Source organism: Neomonachus schauinslandi, chromosome 1, assembly GCF_002201575.2.
Source record: "Neomonachus schauinslandi chromosome 1, ASM220157v2, whole genome shotgun sequence".
In the NCBI taxonomy this organism is placed as follows: Eukaryota; Metazoa; Chordata; class Mammalia; order Carnivora; family Phocidae; genus Neomonachus; species Neomonachus schauinslandi.
In genome coordinates, this window is record NC_058403.1 from 67,219,854 (window position 1) to 67,228,319 (window position 8,466).

The 8,466-nt window shown below is 48.6% G+C and overlaps 1 protein-coding gene across 1 annotated transcript in view; it reads right to left on the reverse strand.

Annotated features, from left to right (window-relative positions):
• Positions 1 to 8,191, reverse strand: part of MYLK (myosin light chain kinase) — a 202,885-nt gene extending 194,694 nt beyond the window's left edge. Inside the window, 1 exon segment of the mRNA XM_044919769.1 lies at positions 8,163 to 8,191. The gene's annotated coding sequence lies outside the window, so the exon portion shown is untranslated.
• Positions 8,192 to 8,466: the final 275 nt, after the last annotated feature.

Here is an 8,466-nt window from a genome sequence, read left to right on the forward strand (position 1 = left end):
CAGGTTTGTATATCTCTTTATCTCCGTGGCAGAGTGTCCTTCCGGCACAGTCGGTTCTCATGAAGCATTTGCTGAGGACAGGGCTTTAGAAAGACAGGAACACTTCCTGGAGGGTTAGTGGGGATGCTGGTTGCGTGCACAGCAGAGGGCCGGCTGCCTGCCTTCCAATCCCGGCTCTGCTGCAGGACCTTCAGCAGATTCTTTCATCTCTGGGTCCTCACTTGTGAAATATAAAGGATGGTAATGGTACTTGCCTCAAGAGGCTGTGAGGACCCAAGGCCTCAGCAAGTGCTGGGCACACCAGAAGCCCTCCAGAAATGCAACCTAGTTGTAAGCAGTAGCGGTAGCATCCTTTGGGGGCTAAGTAAACCAGCTGACCGTGTTTACGTTAAGTCAGGTGCAAAGGTCACAGCCCAGAGAACCAAACTGAAATCCAAGATGCAATCTGACTGGCCAGAAAAGTTAAGGACATAACAGGGAAAGCTAAAGTTGTATATGAAGGATGGGAGAAAAAAAAAAAAAAACAACTAGCCAGACTTTCTCTTCCTTCTCCATGGATGTCAGTGATAGGAACTGATAAAATTTCATATATGTCAATAATAGAAATGTGAGAAAATGCTCCTGCCAAATGCAGGTCTCTCCAATGGTGGGCGCATGCCAAAACCTAACCACAAATGGCCGAGATGAGTTGAGGGAAGCAGAACTCGGATACACTGTTCAGGGACTTTCCTAAAGTATGGACATTCCACAGACAGATAATTTCCAGTGCCACAGAAAGTCTGAGGGAGTGCGGGGATGGGTAGAAAACAGAACATTGGCCACAACCAGCAGCAAGACAAAGGCCCACATTTGCAGAGGTTACTCTTCATTCTGGGACTGAAATGGAATGCCGTCGAGATTTAATATCAGTGGTGCAGATAAAATAATGTCAGCAGACTGGATAATTAAAGATTTTTGGCTCACTTCTTCACCCTCTCACTTTCTGGAGGGAGGTTAAGAGAGACAGGAGATGGGTCCAATAAACCAAGAATTCCTCCAATTTATGAGTATATTTTTAGTTACTCTTGACATCTGGGGTACCAGAGACATTATTTCAGGATCAGATCTGATCATGCCCTCTACACTGGGATAAACATCACTCTCTAAAATGCTTTGATGAAAATGTAATTATTTTAAAGGTACACACAAGCTAATTGAGACCATATTGAGGAAGTCTTCAGCTTCCAAAAGAAGACATTTCTGGCTGAGTGGAAGAGATGCCATTAAACCAGTTGCCACCACTCACTCCTCCTCCCCATCTCCCCAAATTCCTCCCTGGACGTGCATCTGGACTAGACCTGTTCCACTCAGGACTGGAGCTGCCCAAGACGAGGGAGTGACCACGGGGTCACTGCCAGCTCCTTACAGAGCAGCACCAGATCCAAACACTTGTTCCCACTTGCTTTTAAAGCATGGGCTATTGACAAGGAAATGGTGAATCACGGAACCATAGATGCAGTTAAGAGACCACAGAGATCTTCTAATGCAACCTCCCACCCAGTATAGGAGTCCTGTTCTGTCCCAAACTGGGCCACAGTGGGCTAGGAGGCTGGCGATTACAGGCTGGGAGAGGGATGGAATCAAACCCATCAGAGTTAGAGGCAGGACTGAGCCAAGATCCTGGTGGGTCCCTCCATGAGACAGAGTAGGCTTGCAGCTGAGCCAGACTCCTCCAGCCCCTGAGGGTGGACCAGATTCCCCAGTTAGGACACAGCCTCATCCATGCATGGATCCCCTCTGGACATGTCTGACAGTAGAGAATTCTCAGAAAGGGGACAGGAAGGGATGGCAAGGGAGGGAGTTCAGGTCACTGTGTTCAGCAGGGTCTGCTCTCTTAGGAAAGGTCTAGTGTACCTCATTAGAAACCTCCTCCTCTACCACCTAGCTCCTGTCAAGAATAGAAACAGAGGTGCCTACCAGGGGCCACTGACAGATCCTAGCCAGGGCATCCCAAAAGGCAATCTCCCAGAAAACCCTGCGAGAAGAAGTTCTCACACTCATAAGCAGCCCATTCCATCATGGGCTGAGCTGTGATATGCCTCCCCCTAACTGGACTCCATTCTGCCCTCTGAGGTCACACAGAGTAAACTCTGGTCTGCTATAAGACATGCCTACAAATATCTGAAGACAGTCACCATTTATCCTTTATCCTTCTGCAGAAGAACACACTTGGTCCTTCCACTATTCCGACTAGGCATGGTTTCCAAACCCTTCCGCATCCTCAGGGCACACACTACTTTCACCAGGACTCCCCTGGCGTGGCCCAAGGACTGAAGAAAGCATCCCGGGATGCTTGTCACTCTCTCCTCACCCTCCACTGAGAACACTCGGTGGGCTTCTCGTAGTAACCACCTCACCCCCAAAAAGGTGGGGATGCTTGGCCTGAGGGACATGGCACGGCTGAAGGTCAGCGGGATGCCAGCTGGCGTAGTTTGGAAGAGGTAAGAACCCACTGACATCCTCCTGGGAAATCTGGCCTAGAGCTGCCATAGCTGCCACCAGACCAAACCGAGGTCTGAGCAGGCAGCTGTATGGATGGGGCAAGGAGGTGGAGATTCTGCCGTGAAGGTGCTCCAGACTCACCTCAGGCACCAAGAACAGAACGCAGTCAGGGATAATGTCATGAAATACAATTTCAACTCACCCCAGGCAGCTTAGTGGGAGGCTGGTAGGTATGGAGGCTGTCAGTGGTTCCAAAGCTTCCTCAGACACCATGAATTAATGTGATCTCTACCCCCTGCTCCCCACACCACTTGGTCAGATCAAAGATTCATGCACTTTCCAGCTTGTAGATACCCATTGGCTATTCAGCTAAGCTACCAGTGATTTGTTTTAAAGATTTATTTATTTGAGAGTGGGGGGAGGGGGAGAGGGAGAGAGAATCTCAAGCAAACTCCGTACTGAGCATGGAGCCCAAGGTGGGGCTCAATCCCACAATCCTGAGATCATGACCTGAGCCAAAACCAGGACTTGGGTGCTTAACTGACTGCACCACCTAAGGTGCCCAATAAGATACCGGTGATTTTTATAGGTTTCTCCCTTGGGTACTTTCTTGCATTTTGTAATTATCCTCCCTCTCCACTACAAAACTGGGTATACCTAGGTCTCAGAATCTGGTATTAAGTTACAACTTAGTATTCTTTTCAAAAATAAACCAATAAATCTCTTGAACTACAATGCTTTTTCCTTTCTTCTTTTTAAATTGGGGGGTTTTATTTTTAGATTTTACTGTCTAAAGATTTCTTACAATATTTTTAAGCATGACAGGGTGTCCCAAGATGTCAACATCTGGTGGTAAGTTAGTTGCAGAATTGTGGCATAGTTTTCTTTCTTTTGAAAAATAATTAATCTGTGATGGTTTTAATGGATATCGAATGAATAAAAAGAGCTTTTATCTTAACATAATTTTAGCAGCATGCTTGGGCTTTATCAGGCCCCATGATTAGGATCTCCTGGAAAAATTGAGTAATTAGGTTCCCAGGATAATGCCAGGGGATGGACCCTTGGCTTGCAGGCTTATTACCAGCTTAAACTCTGCAGGGCCAAGGATCTCCCCTCAACCCACAAGCAGGGTCTCCTTTATATTGTTGAGGGCTCTCAACTTCTGGTCCTGTCTCCTCAAGATGGTCTCCCATCTCTTCAAAGCTCTCACAGCGCCCCAACTACAAACTATTCCTATGCTTTCCTATGATCCTATGGGTCCTCTGGTTTTGCTATGTCCCAGACTCCTGATGGCCAGAAAGCCCATGTGCCCAGCCCTTAGAGATCTTTGAAGCTGTTCCACCACACACTCTACCCCCAGTCAGAGATGGCCAGGCTTTCAGGCCCAGTTACCCCTCACAGATACAGACCAATGGAACCCAGTCAAGAGAAGAGGCCATGACTGCCCCAGAGTATCACCACAGAATTCCTCCCCAGACAGAGGTCACTTTGGAAGTTGTGAGGGGCTCCTTCATCCTTCTTAAGCCACAGCAAGGGTCATATATACTTTGCAGAGACAGAAGGTAAAGAATCCAACTCCTGCATCAATCAATGGCCATTCAAAGACCTCCAGACTCTTCAATACCCCCTTCCTCAGAATGGAGCTACATGCCTACATTTAAGGAGCTGATAGTTCCCGAAATCAAGAATCTAACGCTCCTGTTTCCTTCCTGCTCTTCCCATCTGTCTTCTCCTTTGTTACCCAACTCCTTCTACTCAGAGTTGGAACATCACTAGCCTCTTTGCCCAGAGTAGGATTGGCCCTGCCCCTTCCTCATCAACACTGTCCCCATGGCCCCAAGTGATGGACAACTCCACAAGCACCTTCTACAAGGAAGTGTCCCTCAGTAGATGGTTCAGCCACAGCTTTAAGTGGCTCCAAGTGCAAGCAGGAGAACATTGAAATAATCCGTGGCTTTGGTGAGTTCCCAGTCTAATGGGAACAGGCACATAAGAACCCAGGCAGTCATCCAGAGGACACTATTCCCAGCCTGATAATGTATTTAATGTTCTCAGCTGTACTGGCAAGTCAGTCACCCCTCCATCTGGAAAGACTCTCTTCTCTCTGGATGGGGAGGCTGTACTCTCCTCTCTTTCCTCCTACCCCCTCTTCTTGGTCTCTAAGTGATGAGCCTGCTCATTCCTCAGGAATCAATTCCAAGCCCATGGTTTTACAAGCACTGAGAGGCCAGAGATTCCCAAACATATCTGTCCTAATCTCTCTGCCAACCTCCAGAATTTTATATCCAAATGCCTACTCCACATCCCACTGGTTTATGAGATGTAACAAGACCTCTCAACTTTCTCCAGCCAAATGTGCTAGTCCTGCAGCATGTCCCACCCAGAGCAAAGGCTTCATCATCCACCTGAACACTCAGGCCCAGGAGCCATCCCCCACTCTCCCTCTCTCTCCATCCAATCCATCAGTAACTCTCACTGGTTCTACCTTCATTCTGATCACGCCGCACCACCCCTGTGCCACCAGCCATCCAAGCCACCAGCATCACGTCCTTGGACCCCTGCAGCAGTCTAACTATGTCCCTGTTTCCACACTGTTTCCCTAAAGTTGGTTCTCCATTCAGCAGCTAGATCATGACACTCCCCGACTCAGCACGCTCCAATGAACACCCATCAGCCATGGACTAAAATCCAAACTCCCTACCTCCTGCTCCAAGTCACCTGCTGTCATGCTGTGCCTCACCTCCTCCTCTCTAGAGCTGGCTGGCCTGCCTGCTGTTCCTCCAACTACAGCCAGTTCATTCCTGCCTGGAGGCCTTAACAATGGCCAGTTTCTCTGCCTGGAATAGACTTCTTCCTCCAGACCTGGAAATACACTCGCTCACTTCATTCTGTCCTCTGCTCACACCTCACTCTCACAAAGAGGCCCTCCTGACTACTTGGTGATCCTATGTGAAATAACCCTCTGCCCTAATCCCTCCATCCCCTTACCTTGCATTTCTTCTCTTCATTGCACTTTAAAATCAACACCAGACAGAGACGCCTGGGGGGATCAGTCGGTTAGAGAGGTCTGCCTTTAGCTCAGGTCATGGTCCCAGGGTCCTGCGTCGGACTCCCAGCTCAGCGGGGAGCCTGCTTCTCCCTCTCCTTCTGCACCCCCCACCTCGTGCTCGCTCGTTCTCTCAAATAAATAAAATCTTAAAAAAAAAATAAGATAAAATCAATGGCAGACATTGTCTTCCTCTCTCACTAGAAGGAAAACTACCCCAGAGCAAGGATTCTGCCTCCCTCATCACTCAAAGACTATATGATAAATGAACAAATGTCACGTCTGATACATTAATCACATGGATTATGTCCTTTTCTTGGGAAGGGGACCGAATTTCTCATAGAAACAATGGTTACAATATTAATCAAGTCCCTAATGCCCAACTTTTAAAGAAATATGATCAAACCCAATACTTAATTACAAGTTATATATCAAACAACATAAAGCTTTCTAAAATACATGTGCTTTCATTAGAAAAGAAGAGTCACAATGAAACCTCTGTAAATGTAATTTGATGTGATACAGCATCACAGTTCATTGTTCAAAGTAATTTTCTCAAAAGCAGAAAGAGCATCTTCATCAAGAGCATGGAATTCAGGGCGCCTGGGTGGCTCAGTTGGTTAAGCGACTGCCTTCGGCTCAGGTCATGATCCTGGAGTCCCGGGATCGAGTCCCACATCAGGCTCCCTGCTCAGCAGGGAGTCTGCTTCTCCCCCTGACCCTCCTCCCTCTCATGCTCTCTGTCTCTCATTCTCTCTGTCTCAAATAAATAAATAAAATCTTTAAAAAAAAAAAAAAAGAGCATGGAATTCAGAAAAGAGATTTTCCACAGGCCTCTCTGAAAAAAACGTATGGATGAAACTAACGATTAGTTGCCCTTTTGAGAATCCATCAAGCAACGTTTGTATCTTGCTAAAGGTGTCTGAATGATCCGTGAGTGGCCCAAGAGCTCAGACTTTCGGGGACTCCAGACAAGGGCACGGAGCTCCAGCCTGACTCTGCACTGACCAGGTGTGTCGCTGCAGCTCTGCTCTCCAGGCCCCCTTTCCACATCAGTGCAGGGAAAGGAGTGCTGGATGGTTTCTGCAGTCCTGTGCGCTCTAGGTTTTACAATGAAACTTGGTCTGTCCCCTTTCTCTCCTTGCAAATTTCTCTGTCATGAGCATAAAATTAGAAACTCCACAGAAAGGGCTCCTTGCATAGCCCACTCCTCAGCACGAACAGCTCTGCCTTCATCCTGATTTTAGCCAAGGCAACCCTGCCTTTAAAATAAAAGGACTTGCATTAATTTTTCCATCCTTTGATCTCCCGCTTCTGCTGCTTCGCAGTGTCAGAGTGCCTTAAGGCTTTGCCTCTCGAGGGAGCCATGCTCATACATACACAGTGTTCACTTTGATCCAGCCTAATACAATGCCCCCCATCCCAGCCACACGTTCTGTATTTTCTTTCAGCAGTAGTAGGACACTGCTTTCTCCTTTTATCTGCCACTTTAGAGTCCAACCTCATAGTCACTTCTTACAAATTCCTTTAAAATTACAGGATCTATTTTTTTTTAACAGAAGGACAGAACCCATGTACTTAGTTTTGTCTGCCAAAGTAGTCTAAGAAGGTATTCTCCCACTTCAGTGATGGTACCACAGTTCAAAGCAGCCTTAAAACCACGGGGGAAATAATCAGTGTTGTAAGATCATAGGCTATGCTTCTTTTCACTAATTCCTCTTTCCCCTTCCTCCTTCTCACTTTCTTGGTTTCACTGAATTGGTTGGGGCCCCGTCAGCCTCCTTCACAGTGAGAGTGAACAGACTGCTCCCAAGCTGATGCGGGCCGAGGACCCCTGCAGTGCCGTAATCACGAGACCCTAAGGAGACGGTGGAGGGTGGCAGAAGGAAACCCATCCCGCTCACTAGCTAAAGCTACAGAAAGCAATGGACCCCCACCCCCAAATTTCACATAGGAAATCCCAAAAGATCACCCAGACTTTTGAAATATTATTGAGAAAACGGGCCACTGTATAGCCACCCACAGAAGGCACCATCTTTGTGAAGCAGACTCTCTCTACGCCTCCTCTCAATGGGATTTCTCCCTGAACAGAGTGATGATGACCACGTCTGTGGGGGGCCAGTGGGGGCTCTTGGTCAGGACGTGGAATAGCTCGGTCCCACAATTAACACAGAATTCGACCCGTGCTCCCACCCCAGTGATGGCTGCTTGCAAGGAACCAGAGACTCAAAGGGAAAAGCAAAACCAAATGCCGTTAACTAGAGCAGCCTCCTGGAGCAGCAGGAGGAAGAAGTTTTGGGACAGTCTGGAAGGATGGAGGACCAGTTTGGCAGTGTGAACAGTCTCGAGCAGAGGCCAGGGCACCCAGCAGATACTTCATCTTGTTTCCTGGCTGGCTCAGTGACAGTTCCCACCGACGTTACCGGTTCTAGAATTCTGACCAGCTAAGCCAAGGTCAACAGACAATGCTAAAGCATGCTGACCTCACTCCCACCTGTAGGGGCACCTGGACCAGGTGTTGTCTCACCTTGTGGGCACTGGTCTCTCCCGGCCGCCCGGTTCTTCTCCCTGCCATCTCCTCAGGATGGGCCGAGGAGGAACGGTCAACAGCACAGTTTTAACCCCGCCCACTCACCAACGTCTCCCTGGCTGTTTGTTGTGGCAACCACGCTGCAAGCGCAAGGCAGGATGTCCTGGGGGTCTGCCTCCCTGTGGGCTCGGGGAGGCCCTGACCAGGGAGCTCCCGAAGTTGTTCCAGACTGCAGCAGGGACGGCCGCCTGGGAGCCACCTGGCCGGTGCCTGGTGGGAAGGAGGAAAGGAAAGCCAAGTCAGGGGCAGACATGCACAAGGGAGCGGGAGCAGCTGCGAGGAGCACATCCTCAGAGAGGCTGTGTGGAAACGTGGAAACATCCCAAGGACAATGGGTGACTTGATTACC